This window comes from Taudactylus pleione, unplaced genomic scaffold (assembly GCF_031769625.1).
Source record: "Taudactylus pleione unplaced genomic scaffold, aTauple2 ptg000093l, whole genome shotgun sequence".
NCBI classification, from domain to species: Eukaryota; Metazoa; Chordata; class Amphibia; order Anura; family Myobatrachidae; genus Taudactylus; species Taudactylus pleione.
Genome location: NW_028284495.1, coordinates 39469273 through 39484761, shown reverse-complemented (window position 1 = coordinate 39484761; position 15489 = coordinate 39469273). Strand labels below are relative to the sequence as shown.

The 15489-nt window shown below is 42.4% G+C and overlaps 1 protein-coding gene across 2 annotated transcripts in view; it reads left to right on the top strand.

The window, feature by feature from the left end:
• The window catches only part of PIEZO2 (piezo type mechanosensitive ion channel component 2), a 488868-nt gene that overhangs the window by 65762 nt on the left and 407617 nt on the right, over nucleotides 1-15489 (top strand). The gene's annotated exons all lie outside the window — the stretch shown is intronic.

Below are 15489 nucleotides of genomic sequence, written 5' to 3'. Positions count from 1 at the left end.
CATTTTTTTGCAAACAGTACAGAAATTGATCATATATAAATATCCCCATCATGTTCCTTTTAGTTCATTTAATTATGAAGTGTGTACATACAACATATGTAAGTGTGCGTGTTTTTGTACAAAACAATATCTAAGATATACATGCCAGCGACCACCCAAAGCACCCATAGCAACAACAAACTTTTGGTATGAGACTATACCGCACTTACGAAACAGCATAATGGTATACTTTAAATATAATGTTCTTTCTTTCTTTCTTTCTTTCTTTCTTTCTTTCTTTCTTTCTTTCTTTCTTTCTTTCTTTCTTTCTTATCTCCTTCTCAAACTGTTTATAATAACTTGGAATTCAGTGAGAGTATGTGTAATTAAATCACCCTGGAAAGAATAATATATTGCTCATTTCAAAAATTGAAACATCTGGCTGTATATTTATCTTCCCTCCAACATTGTTTTTTCACCTTTGGCATGGCTGACTGATTACTTCTGTTGTAGTGCTGCAGACCCCTGTTTGTAGCCTTGACATAGATACCATCTAAACTCAGTTAACTGGTAGTTTCACCCATGTCAATTTTTATTACAACGTTTTTGTTTGTAGCAATGACATTTTCACAGTAATGCACAATGAAAAAAGAATCATGTTATAGTTAAAATAACAAGACCCGATTATGTGTCTAATGCATGCAAGCTGACCACCTTAAAGTAATGATGTTACTGATTGGTACAGTTCAGGGAACAGAGGTAATCTGCTAATCTTCACAGAATCCTATGTACCTTTACAGATGTTACCGTTTCCTTGTGTGTTGATAAATGTCTAAAGGACAAGGGTCATTATATACTGCTGTTAGCATTCACTGATTTAATTTGTTACCTTCTAAAACCAATTATTGCATGAGATTTATTATTTCACTCTGCACGGTGTGATTCTATTCGGGAATGTTGCATATCTTACTAAAATAAAAAAAGGTTTCTGTTTTCAACATAGAAACACAAATTGAGAATTTGGGATAGCATGACTTGCATTAAATAAAGATGATGGTATTGATTTTGATGATTCATTGTATGCTTGCTCCTAAAGACTAGGACCAGCTAGGGCTACCAACAGCTCTGCTGGGCCCAGGTACAGGGAGGGAGCGTGGCCAACGTGGGGCGGTGTGGTCAGACCCCTCCTTAAAAAACTAAAAACTTCAACATGTTCGCGGCCAAGAAGTATGCACATGTGCCACACAGGGGGGTGCCGGTGTACAGGGTGGGAGTGCATTCACTACCCCCCCCCATAACACAGGGAGAGAGAGAACTGACTGACTGTTGTTGCAGCAGCCTCTCTCCCTAGCCCAGCACACAGTGTGAAAGTTGCGTTGGGCTGGGGAGAGGCAGCTGCAGCAGCAGTCAGTCCTCTCTCTGTCTGCCTGAAGTAAGTACAGACGGCGGTGGGAAGCGGGGGGTTTGGGCTGCAGGACCCGGGCCCCTCCGATAGGCCCGGATAGGGTCAAAGTACCAGCCCCCCCACCTCTCTGCGCCCCTTTGACCAGTGTATGCAGAAGTTTCTCCTCCCTCACTGTTTAACAATAGGTCGCAAAGAAAACAATTGGACAGTAGAAAACTATGGGCCCCATTTAACAACAATGCGTAACAACTTTAGCTGTATATCAGCCCTGGCAGTCTGCCCTGCACTTCCGTGTAGAGGGGGGAGTGGTAAATGCAAGGGGGCGTGCCACGAGTCACGGGGGCTGGCCTCGCGGCAAGTCCCTGTCTCTTTTCGGCCCAGCACAGCCGCCGCCGGCCCATACATGCCTCCACCCCTTCCGGCTCCGTGAAATCTTAATGATTTCAGAGCCGTTGGGTGGAGGGCAGGGATCTTTTCCTTGAGTTGGTCCTTAGGCCATCAGCCCTTCTAGCATATGCCAGAAGTGCCCGATGGCCAGTCTGGCCCTGCCTTTAGCACTTGCTTTAGCACTCCAGTTGTCAACAAGGTACTATGCAGGCTGATGGTGGTTCCATAATGGTGTGGGGTGTGTTCACGTTGCATGGATTGGGTCTGCTGGTTCAACCTGAACATGTCATTTACCGGCAATCGCTTTGTTGCATTGCTTGATGACCATTTGCAATCCTTCATGTACTCCCACAACAATGGGATAATGCACCCTGTCATCAGTTCCAAGTTGTCAAGAATTGGTTTGAGGAGCATTCTGGAGAGTTCTGATGAATGGTGTGGCCAACATAATATCACACCCAAGATCCTGCACCTACAAATATCAGGGAGCTGTGAGAAGCTATCCAGGCGGCATGGGTCAACATCTCTCCAGAGGTCTTCCATCCACTTGTGGAGTCTATGCCACATTGAGTTACTGCACTTTTCTGGGCTAGAGGGGGTCCTACGTGATACTAGGCATCCAGTATGAGGCTAATCATACATCATCCATGTACTTGAGAAACAGGATAAAATTGTAAGAGCTGAATTAGAGAATTCATAATATATTCAGTCTTTTTAGTGTAAGACCACAGAGGAGAGTGTTGCCATTAATTAGCAGGAAAATGATTAGCCCATGCACCAATATTTGAGTTGAATCATGTGTTAGGTATAGGTGAGAGATATTTTAGGCTAATATAACAAACAATTGTCAGAGTTTGACTGCAAGGAGTGACTCATAGTACATAGTAAAAATATAGCAGGCTTGTGGAACTGGAGAAATTGGAATATTATCCATGTTGATTGTAATAGCAGGTAAAGGAAAAAATTAAGAAGGAATTAAAATGACAAGTTCAGTTTTACCTATGTTCATAATATGTATATATTTACATTTTACCTGTTTTTAATGAGCCCTAGAACCTGTGTAGTTCATGAGTGCCCCAGTTTAAAGTGCTAGTATGGTAAGCCTATAATGAGGCTGGAGAGACAAAGGTTAGGGCATGAGGTTGAAGAGACAAAAGTAGATGAGGCTATATGGCGGTCTAATAGCTACAACTACAGACCTGCTGATTGATGTGTGTTTGTGCTTTCACTCCTGTACAGCCTTGAAAAAAGGACGCAGAGCCGTCATGAAACATTGGCTGGGTGACATAGTGGGTGATGAGATTACACTTTTACCTTTATTTGAGATGTTGTTTTATACTTATTGGATACATTATGGATACCAAGTGATGTTTTTGTTGTACATTGAACTATGGAATCGTTGCTACATATAAGAGACTGGATACAATTGGAAAACTTTTACAATTTGAATGTTCACAGTATTATTACTTTTATATCTGGATATTGAGCTAACTTACTTGGAACAATAATTTATATACACAGTAAAAAGATGGTGATATGGTGATAAAATCCCTATATGAGTGCCACATTTCTTATTTTTATAAGTATTGTCACCTCGGGGTGTGTGTATGTGTATGTACACACACACTCACACAATTTGTTACAGCATAGTTGTTGACTTACAGAGAATTTCTCCAGTGTATCTGTCAGTGGTGTAGTTTAGGCTCTACGCAACTGTTTATTCTTTGTAACAGCTAACAGATCCCATTGTTAGTCTGACATTTTGTCATTATTTCTATGAGAAGAAGAAGACAAAGGATGACTCCAGCAGCTGCGTATCCTCGTTGGCCAGGCGTTTACCTTCTTTATTGAAGTGTGGGAGGTGTTGACAGGTGGTGTGCGAGAAGGGAACATTACCTGCCAGCAGTCACCTGGGTGCTCAGTACATTGGTGCAGTCTGCATGCACACAGTGGTGAGTCATTCTGCTTGAAAGATATTTTGCAGAAATGTTTATCATCTCTTTTTGACTTTCTAAATAGGTCAGTCCTACCAATCGTTATAAAGTCATCCAATAATAATATATACAATACATATGTGTATATGACAAATTGTCAAACTTAGCTAGTCATTTTTCTTTTAGTAATATCATCTACGTATCTTGTATATAGAACTTCTATCCAGTACTTTCTGATATGTATTCACTGGATGGGGTCACAGTCTGAACAGAGTGATCAGGAACTGCTCTGTCTCCAGTCTGGTGGATAACCAACTGGATTATACAGTAGTTACCAAGAACTGTTGAATTCCCAAACATGAGAGTACTTTATTACTAATCTCTGCAATGCTCGGGAAGAGAAAACCGGGCAAGTGAAGTACAGGTATGCCATATTGCTTTGTGTATTGCAAGATTAGGCAGCTACTGTTTCCCTTGCATGTACAGATGGAGCAATGTTTATTTTTGTAAGAAAAAATAATTGCATGGTGCAGAATGTTTTTTTGTAAAAAATGTGAACACTCAAGCTACTTACAACTTAACAAATTATTGACCTGTCATAATGTAGCAGAGTTGTTTAAGCCATGGTATGCTCTCATGCTGTCTAACACATGCTGAACCAGTGTTTTAGCACAGGGCAAAATATTATAATAACTTGCTGGTTTGCATACAGTATGTGGCACTGCACATCTATTAGTTGCTGTTAACGTCATATGCATATTTCTACTTATCTGTTCCATTAAAATCTTTATTATCTTATTTAAGGCAAGCCAAGGGTTCCATAGTGACATTTCAGGAGATAACATGCAACTAAATTACATAAGTACATTAGATAGTTACAGACAAGTTTACAATATTTGAAGTACATAACGATACAATTATAATGTGCAATCTTGGAACAATGACAAAGGTGCCACGCATTTAAGGTAAATGTAACCAATTTACCATATACATCAAGGTGTAAGTTTTTTTTTCTTTTTTTATAGGGAGAACAGTATAGTGTATATGTTATATGCTTTAAATTAAACTAATAACTTAATACAAAAGAAGCAATATGATTTTACAGTGTTGCTAGGGGCAACATTAGGTTTTAGCTGGCTGCAGGCAGCCTGTGGACCAATGGTTTCAGAGCACTAATATATTATATGTGTCTCATAAACCTTAGTTACTTGTGACCCTGTAGATTAAATCATCATTGATATTTCATGTTATATTTCTAACACGTGTGCATCAGGGATGTGCAGCAGGAGTAGGTAGGAAGGCAGAGCCTCCCTTGTCATACTCCTGAGATTTGATATAAAGATGATTACAATAATACAAAGAAGATATTTATTACTTATAATGTCTTTTTTTATTGTAATCATTTTTATAGTTAACACTCACCAGCTTTGTGGAGCTCCCTGACACTGTAGGGAAACTAGATATGAGGCAGCAAAATCTCAGCCTCACTTCTGTATAGTCAGACACTCTAGCAGAGCTGGGGGCGGGGCCACACCGAGGGCAGTAGCTGCACAGAAAGAGAGCTAATAGAGGCATACCTCTGAGTATGGGGGGTGTGCCTTGAGCACGGATGGACACCTTGGATGTGTCATGTGACCAGGAAGTGCACTGGAGTGTTTAGAGATCATAGCTCAGCAGCAAGAGAAGACACAGTGATGCAGGTAGGAGAATCAATGAACATTGAAGCTTAATGTAGGGAGGGAAGAGTTACAGTGAGTAAGGGAGTGAGACAGGCTCCCAACACTCAGACCCATCTCCATGTGTGCCTCCCCAGCCATTAACCTCACCGCACGTCACTGGTGTACATACATACATACATTCATACATACATATATACTGTACACGCATGTTCATAGCAGGGTACTGGAAAGTCTTCAATTAAAGTATATTCACTATAAATTATTCATATTTTTAAACTATCACAAACCATTAATTCCTGACAAAAATATTGAAAAATCTGTAACATTATATTTAATGCATACAATCATTTTAGCATCAAAACAAAATGTCTCAGACTGTATTAGACATAATCTATAATTTCAATGTATAATCAGATTTTATCTCTTTCTTTCACTGCGGCTTCTTACTATAATATTTGGAAAATGTCATCTCATTCTGGGCCCCATTTATAAACGAACAAATATATCAGCGGCAATTTTCGTTTAGTATCACTGTGATACAAACAAAAATGCCACTAGCATTTATTAATACTTACCACTCCGGCCAGGTCCCGCAAAGTCCTCTTCCTCAGTGAGGTCCTCTGCTGGGCTGCTGGCAGCCTAAAGCTGGCCACACACTAGACCAACTTATATCCAACCAGCCAACTTGTTGATTGGTTGGAATGAAAATCTGGTAAGGTATGGGAGTAAATGATGATCAGCAATTTGCTCCTAAATGCCTGAAAACAGATGAAAATGGTCATTCAGACAAGTTTGTTAAATGTTTGATCTAAACTATTTGTTCAAACAACAGTTTTGGTCCATTTTCCAGCATTTGGGAGCAAATTGCTGATTGCATTCCTTACCAGATTTTCATTCCAACCAATCAACTAGTTGGCTGGTTGGATGTAAGTTGGTCTAGTGTGTGGCCAGCTTAACGCTGCCAGCAACGGGGCTCCAGTGTTATGCGCATGTGCGACAGTCCGTCTGCACATGTGCATGACACGGAGACCTGGCAGTGCCTGGAAGGCTTCGCTGAAGCCGGAAAGGCACTGCCGGGTCTCAATTGCCGGCAATGGGGACTGCATCGCTCTCATTATCTAAAAGATGGCGAGAGAGCGATGCTGTAAAAACAGCGGTAATCTTAGATCACTGCTGTTTATTAAATGCAGAAAGGTGACATAACCCCTTTAGCGAGCGCTAAAGGGGTTATGTCTCATTAGTAAATAGAGCCCTCTATCTTTATATTTTAACTGCAAGCATCGGGTGTGGTATAAAAGATTGATAATTAAAAGGTTGACAGTCAAAAGTTTAGAACCAAATGGTCTACATACAATAGGTCGACAGAGACAAAAGGTTGACTGACAAAAGCAAGGCCGGATTAACAATGGGGTGGGTGGAGCTACCACTTCAGGCCCGCACATGAAAACAGGCCCACAGGATCCGCTGCAGAGCACCAATCGTGCAGCGCAGCATTACTAGAATCAAGAATCTCACAGTCAAAATTACCTCCCCCCCATCACTGGTATCTTCAAGATCAATAACATTCTAGTGCGCGCTGAAGGCGTGCGCACCAAAATAGGGGCGTGGCTTCACCACAAGGGGCAGGTATTTTAATTAATTTCCCTAATGGGGGTGGGTTTGTTGAGGGTGCGGGGTATGTGGATGAGGGTAAGGCACTCCCTCCTCTTAGGGCCTGTTGCAAGCCACTGAGGGGAGGAGGGCCGGCAACAGAAAGCTTGGTGGGCGATTCACTCTTTTTGTGGCCCTCCATCCTTCTGGGTACAGGCCAGTCAGTTTGAAAGTATATTCTTACCTACTGTATATGGTGCTTTCTCTGCAATGGGGAACCTCTGAAGAATTTAAGCTTCACTGTCATCATAAGAACTGAGGATTAACCAGATAATGGGGTAGATGTATTATAGCGGCACTTAACGTGCCGCAATAATGCTTCCCGCTCCGCCTCTTTACCGAGAGGTAAAGATATCACACTACAATCTGCATTCAAAATGCGGATTGTAGTAAATAGAGCCCATAGTTTGAGGATGTTGTGGTGGAAGGCATTCTAATGATGTAGTGTGGGGATGTAGTGATGTAGTGTAGTGATGCAGTGTGTGGAAGTAGTGTAGTCATCTAGTGCAGTGATGTAATGTAGTGATGTAGTGTAGCGATGAACTGTAAGGGAGTGGTAGTGAAGTTATGTAGCATGGGAAGGTAGTGTAGTCATGTAGTATAGTGGTATAATGTAGTGATGTAATATAAGGGAGAGGTTGTGCAGTTATGTAGTGTGAGGAAGTAGTGTAGTGGAATTAGGCCCTCATTCAGAGCCGCTCGCAAGCGGGTCAATGGTGAAGGCCTGCATACGCGCAGTGCGCATACGCAAGCCCCGGAGCGAGTGACAAACTCACTCGCTCCGGGGCTTGCTATAAACAGGCTGTCGATGTTGATCGCCAGTTCGCCCCGTTTTGTAGGCGGGGTGGCCGGACAAACGGAGGTGTACCTGAAGGAATGCCTGCCGTTTGTAGGCGGCGCTACTGACATCACCAGTGATGTCAGTAGCGAGCTTCCTGCTCTATTAGAGCAGAAAGCTACTTGGGTTTTGTGGTAGAAGAGACCTTACGCAAGGGTCTCGTCGCAAGCCCCGATGGTCGCGATGGTCTCGACCATCGCGACCATCACCTGGTCACTCGCTAAAGCTGTAGGTGGTAACCCACAGCTTAGCAAGCGGCCAGGAGGCCGGCTTTCAAAACAAAAGCGGCCGCCCTCATTACAATTATGGGAAATGCGATCTGATTACTAAAAGTATGTGATAATTAGGACTTGGAGTACAATTTTAAGAATTCTACTCCAATTGCCCTTTAGACAATATAGATGATACTAATGAAAAGGGTGTGAAAACACCCCTTTTCACTTTATTTTTGTAAAAATAGTATTAATAATTAGAGCCCTTAGTTGTGGGGATGTAGTGTAGGTAGCGTAATGATTGTAGCGTAATGATGTAGTGTTGGGAGGTAGTTCAGTGATATAGTACAGGGATGTAGTGTGGGTAGGTAGCATAGAAATGTAATGTTGTGGAGGTGTAGTGTGGGGAGGTTGCATACTGATATAGTATATGAAAGGTAGTGCAGAGATGTAGTGTAGGGAACAAGTGCAGAGATGTAGTGTGGGGAGGTACTGCAGTGATACAGGGCCTAATTCACTACGGATCTCAATACTGCGTACGCATGCAGTTCAACTGCGATAGCAAGGTACCCCACTGGTATCGCACTGCAAACTCAGCACTACATAAGGACGCTCACTTTACCATACGCACATCTGTAATACTTAGCAGAATAGTGAAACCATCGGTACAATCGAGTACCATTGGACCCATACACACACTTGCACAAGCCTTGACCTTACTCAGGAAATATTTACTTCAGCGGGTAATTTATGCATGTCCCTGCAGCGCAGTTGAAACGCACTGGCACGCCTACGTTTGCCTGACCTTCCCCCCGTCACCACCCACAAACGGCACTTCCTGTCCATCACTCTGCCATGAGTCTGCGTTTCCTCTGTGATCGCTGTCCCGATCGCAGTGGCAAGTACGCACACGCGCACTGCGATGGATACGCATGCGCAGTACGCAACAATCGGCCGATTGCGTGCGTATAAGCAACTGCGTTCCTTGCTGAATTAGGCCCATAGTGTGGAGATGTAGTGCTGCAGTGATATTGTGAGGGGATGTAGTGTGAGAAGGTACTTCAGTGATAAAGAGCGGGGATGTAGTGTGGGGAGTAAGCACTGATCACACCTCCTATGGCGGCACACAATAGGGTCTCCATAAATTTCAGCTCCAGGCCCATATGAACCTTCATCTAGCACTGGACAAAAGGTTGACAGTGCAAAAGTTGACATGGTTAAAAGGTCGACATGTTCAAATGGTCGACACACAAATGGTCAGCACGAATTGTCAACATAATTTTTATGGGGTTTTTTTCAACATTTTTAAAGTTAGGTTTAGGAGTTAGGGTCTTTTAACCCTGTCGACTTTTTGTCAGTCGACCTTTTTGTACCTGTCAACCTTTTGTCCCTGTCAACCTATTGCATGTCCACCATTTGATGTCGACCTTTTTTATTGGTGATCTTCTATCCGGCTTCAAAGAATTCGTTATGAAAATGTATGTAATATGATTAAATTAATAGAGGTCTCCCAGTGTTATATAACACAGTTGTGAGTGTAAGCTACAGTGTTAAAGGAAAACGAAAATATTCACATGAAGCTGTTTAGGAATCACATGAAGAAAACAGTGTTTCACAGTAACCCTTATCAGCTAAGGCTAGGTACACACTGGTGTTTGAAATGCATTTTTATTAAATGTTAAAACACATATAAATTGCATCAAATGTATGTACACATTTGTCATGTTTAGACAAATGCTATCAATCTGGGTTTTTAAACATGCATCTATGATAAAGCAGGAAGCTGTAATTTTGGTGAAGCATGTGGAAACGCATATGTAAAGCTCCTTAACCATATTTCATTGCACTTACAATGTGCTCCCATTGAGATGAATGCAGGCTTTTGACCTTATTGATGCGCATAAAATGTGCTGAAATGGAACATGAAGTGTTCAGTTACCGGGTTTAGTGTCCATTTATGTAGTAGATCAGTGGCCGGGTATCTCTTCTTCCACATCCCACATTACTCTGGGACATGTTATATTTAGTAATGTATTTTAGAGGTGTTTAAAAAAACTGAGTAATGATGTATAAGTATAAATCTCACTCCTGGTGATCGGGTTTGGATTCAGTAGGTCCCAGCAGTGGTTTGGGCTGCCTTCCTCACTTCCAGGTGCTGGGAATGGGAGAAACAGTACAGGGAGGTACACAAGTAGCTCTGTGCAAGGTCAGCATGAATGTGATTCCCCACAAGGGGAGTCCTTGTTTTGTATCAATGAATCATGACAATATGATCCCCTCTGAACAGGGCCGTCTCCAGGGGGAACCGCACCCTGTGCAGGACGGTAATTCGTAGTCCCTCATCCTTGCATGCGAAAATGGGGGTGGGGTCTAATTACCATAGGCCATGCCCCTAAATGATTATATTTGGGGGCGTGTCTGTATGGCACACCTCCCGTTAAAGTTAGGCTGGGGGCGAGCCCAGCCCTCTACCTGCACTGAATGGCATCCATTCCTCTTCTTCGGGGCCGGCCACCTCCGCACAGCTGTGACGGTGGAGGTGGCCAACCTCCCGACTGCCCGCAGGACACTTCGTCCCATGGATGGAATAGCGGGGCAGTGTCCAAAAAACGGGACTGTCCCGCTGAAATCAGGAATGGTTGGGAGGGGTGCGCCCTCTATGGGGTGGCACCCCTGGTCGAACATGCCTCGAGCCGGCCTTGCCTTTGAAGATACCAGGATGAAAGGCACCAAAGCTGAGCTCAAAGAGGACTGGCAGTTGCAGCCTCCAAGATCTGGGTACCTTGGGGGCCCAAATCCAGGAAGTAGATTGGGCGGGATAATAAGATAGATTCTCCTAGACCAAACTTAGTAGAACTGGTCATTCTGGTTTAGTGCCAGTGAGTTCAATGTTAAAATTTAGAACGATGTCCAGGCTGATTAATGTGCAGGCTGATTAATGTGCATGCTGATTAAAGGGACAGAAGACTGAATTGTCCCCAGCCACCATGAGTTTGAAATCTATACAGTATGTAAAAAGCATAAATGCCCCATGTAAAAGTGTGTAAAACCTATAAATGGATGTTGTATGTGACAATTCTTTTAAGAGTTATTTCTGCGCAAATAACAATTACAATTCCAAAATTTCTGCTCTTTTCCTGCAAGACACCTATGCCTGCTGTATTCCTGTGACCTTTAGATAAGAACTAATGGTGTGTACACACGGTACGATAAAAATGCACGATATGAACGATAACGATATCGACCATATCGTTATTGTTTAGATCGTTAATTTTTTGGTGCCCAAAGACCAGCGATGCGCGGGCTCGTATGGACGATAACGATATCGACCATCGCCTGTGCATGCAGGCCAACCTGGTCGATATCAACCAGGTTACATAGGACCCACGATCGTTGAACGCGGATCGCTGGCCCGTTGTTGGTGGTTAGTGGTGTTCTGGATGAAAGCTAACGATCATCCAGCACACCGGGAAGGTGCAGGACGATATGTCAGCGATATCGTTATCGCTGACTGATCGTACTGTGTGTACGCACCATAACACTCTAATTCACTTCCTGGCTGTCTTATGTAAACCCAACTTCCTCAATGAGTCCGTGCTCTGCTAGTTATCCAGAAGTCCTGGTGCGTCACTTATAAGCAGGTGGTACAAGGTACAGTGAAGATGCCCGGTGGTTGGCATCACATTGGTGTGCAGTTTACAATTTCAGTAGTGTCTTCTGACTAAGCAGCATCAGTAAGAGTGATCAGTAATGACAGGTGACTGATAGTAAGAGAAACCACATATATTTTGACACTTTGACTGGGCGCCAATGTAGGCCCATCTTGTTACAAGACCCCTATCCCTATATCTTTATGCTTAGCTATGAAAGTGTAACTGAGCCAATACTTTTTCTTAATCTACATAAGGGTACAGTGATGGGGCACATCCACTAGCAGACTTTGAAATGACTGCATGATTACGACATTGCAATCGTGCAGTCGTTTCACAGTCTGTGCTGTGCCTACACTGAACGAGCAGTCATTCAGTGTAGGCACATCAATCATCCCCTAACATGCTGAACCTGACGTTATTGTCAGGTTGACCAGCATGTTCGAGCGATGATTGATGTTGGAAACGACCAGCGGGAGCACGCATCACTGGTCGTTTCCGACATTAATGTGACCGATTCATGCACGATTCATGAGCAATTGACCGATATTGTTATCGTTCAATAGCTCAAAGAAATCGGCAAGTGGATGTGTGCCTTGAGTTCTGCAAGAGTTGTCTTAATATATCTCAGAGTGACTGCAGTACTTTATTATGCATACATTGAGCTTTAGTTGTATTACTAAGAATAATATGTTGCAAGCAGGTAAAAAAAATACAGAAGAGTTGATAAGTTTGTTAATACACTTATGCCACAGAGGAATTTGCAAAAGAATAATAATATTAAAATACTGATATTATTAGTCTTCTACACCTTTGGGGATATTTCATAGCATTTAGTATGTATTGTAAAAGCTGATTAAATGCACATTGATGCTGATGGTCCAGAGAAAGAATAAATGGACCTGTATGCACATACTGTACTTTCTGACAAGTGCTCAAATCAGTTTGTTTTGCTTCAAGTCATTTTCAGAAATGCCTGATGTGTTAAAGTTAAACTCTGGTGTAGAAAACATTGATAAGTGCACTTCATATGCTCTCGTAAAGCAAGGATAAAGTACAGTATATGGTTTTGTATGATTTATCTATATATTCTTTTCAGTGCCCCTTTGTATGTGCCCTTACTGCCTATAAGGGTTCCAGAAGCTACAGCGTATTAGACATTTCTGGAATCAGTTTTAATAACATAAATGTGGTGGCTTATATATGATAGTTTCTAGCAAACAACTCAGTCCTGGCAGGAACTAAAACTTAATCAGCATGAAACAAAAAGTAGAGGAAGTCTGTGAATTGTGGGACTAGGGGGCAGGCACAAATAACCCATTGATACAACAGCAGCACTCCACAATGACAGCCTATTATAAGAAGGAATATAGAGGTAACAACCCTTTATGTTTGACAGCCATGTCTTGCTAATCATAGCTATGACATTTTCCTGTAATGAAGCCTTGGGGGGAAATCTACTAATTGACTGTAAGTAAGAACCATTGAGACACTGTCACAGCATAACAAGCTAAATGAGCTTTGTACTGTGACGGTGTTAAGTGCACTGATTGCAGAACTGAAGGGCACTCTTTTTCTGTCACGCGTGGAATTCTTCTGCTGAAACAAGAGCACGTTGTTGGGTATTTCCTCTCCTGGCAACTTTTGCAAGATATAAGGGTTTAAAAAGTGTTTCAGATAAGGGGGTTAAAAAAGAGGGTTTCTATGGCAATCCTTGGTTCTAAGGATGGAATCATAGGCCTCTTTACAATGGGTGCAAGGTGTGCGGTGCACACGGGCCCCTGGGTCCCCGGGGGGGCCCACACCACACGCCCTGCACCCACAAGTGTGCTGCAGAGCAGCAAACACTCACTGGGAAAATGGCGGCAGACATTTTCCCAGTGATCTGCGCATGCGCAGAAAAGATGTCCCTGGGAAAGTAGGTGCGGGCGCCATTTTCCCGGAGACCCGCGCATGCGTTGTAGGTTCTGGCATGAAGCCAGAATCTACAGCGCCCAGTGCCGCCCTGAGCCGCCGACAGAGAGGAGAGGGCCCAAACTGAGGCTGCACACGGGCCCCCTCCTCTCTTAATTCGCCCCTGGATGGAATAATTACCATAATATGGAAATATGTAGCAGTCTATGAATGCCTGATTACAATCCGGCATTAGGAGTAAACCTAAATTACAGTATATTATTATTATGATCCTTTATTTATATTGCGCCACAAGGGGTCCGCAGCGTCTTACAAAGTACATAAACCGAAACCGTGTGAACAAAACAAGAATAAAGTCACTTACAGTACAGAACATAGCAGGACATAGACATGGTTTATAAACATTACTGCATCAGCAGTCATAATACCCAAGGGAAAGGTGCCATGGTAGGCTGTCGGGAGGGGATGATGGTATAAGTGAAGGGAAGGCAAAGCACTTGAGGGAAGAGGACCCTGCTCGTGAGAGCTTACAGTCCACAGGGGAGGAGCAGATACAATGTTTAAATGTGATATGTTTGTTCTACTGCAAAAAAAATTGATTTTGCATTAAATGTATTTATTTATCTATTTATTAACAGTTTCTTATATAGCTCAGCAAATTCCATTGCGCTTTACAATTTGAATCAACATTAACATTTTGCTGGGTTGTAAAAGACATTTATACATACATAAAAGACATATACGTAAAAGACATACATAAGGGTAAGAGGGCCCTGCTCGCAAGCTTACAATCTATAGGGAAATAGGTGTTGATACACAAGGATAGGTGCTACATATTGCAAATTGGTCCAGCCTGATTGCAGATGTTCTTTGTGGGCTGTATAATCCAATCACACTGGAAAGTTGGCCTAGGGTTAGGAGGATGATAAATTGAAGAAAGAAGATGTGATAGGTGTTTACTATAAGAAGGGAGTTAGATAGGGAGCTATAAAAGGTTATGTGGGCGGTCCTGGAATCTGATAAGCTTGTATGAAGAGGTGAGTTTTCAGAGAACGCTTGAATGTTTGGAAGCTAGTGGAAAGTCTTATTGTGCATGTGAGGGCATTCCACAGGGTGGGTGCAGCCCGAAAAAAGTCCTGTAACCGTGCATGGGAACAAGTAATGCGTAAGGAGGAGAAACGCAGATCTTGTGCAGAGCGGAGATGTCGAGTTGGAAGATATTTTGAGATATCTTACTTAAATAAATCCCTTTGATGACATGGGCTGTACATGGGATGGACCTTGGTATATATGATTTTTCTATCATTTTCTACATTTTTAGATTTATATGTCATTTTTCCTAGTCAATGCAAGACATCACTGAGAATATGCAGTTTTCAGGCAGATCCTGTGTGCTCTCAGACTTAGAAAGCTTCACTTCAGCTTTGTATTTTATGAAGGGATAAAAACCACTGATTAGCAAGAGAACATTAAAATAATGCACTTGTCTCCATTGTTTCCTTCACAAAGAGGAGTGAGGAGCCAGAACAGATTGAATCCCTAGAGTGTGTAGGTATGAGCAGAAAGAAGAACAGAATCCCAATAATCTATGTGTGTTTTTAGCAGAGAAATGAGAAGCAGACATTCCCAGAAGCTGGGTCAGAGCAAGAAACCAGGATACAGAATATCAGCCTTTCACAATAACTATACTCACATACTGAAAATGTTTTAATCATTACTGCTATGGAGATGGTTGACTGAATGTTTAGGATTGAATACAGTATATTGACCTTACTCATGCAGGCATTATTATATAATTCTTTTCTGTATGGAATTGTGAAAGTAGCATGGAACATAAGCTA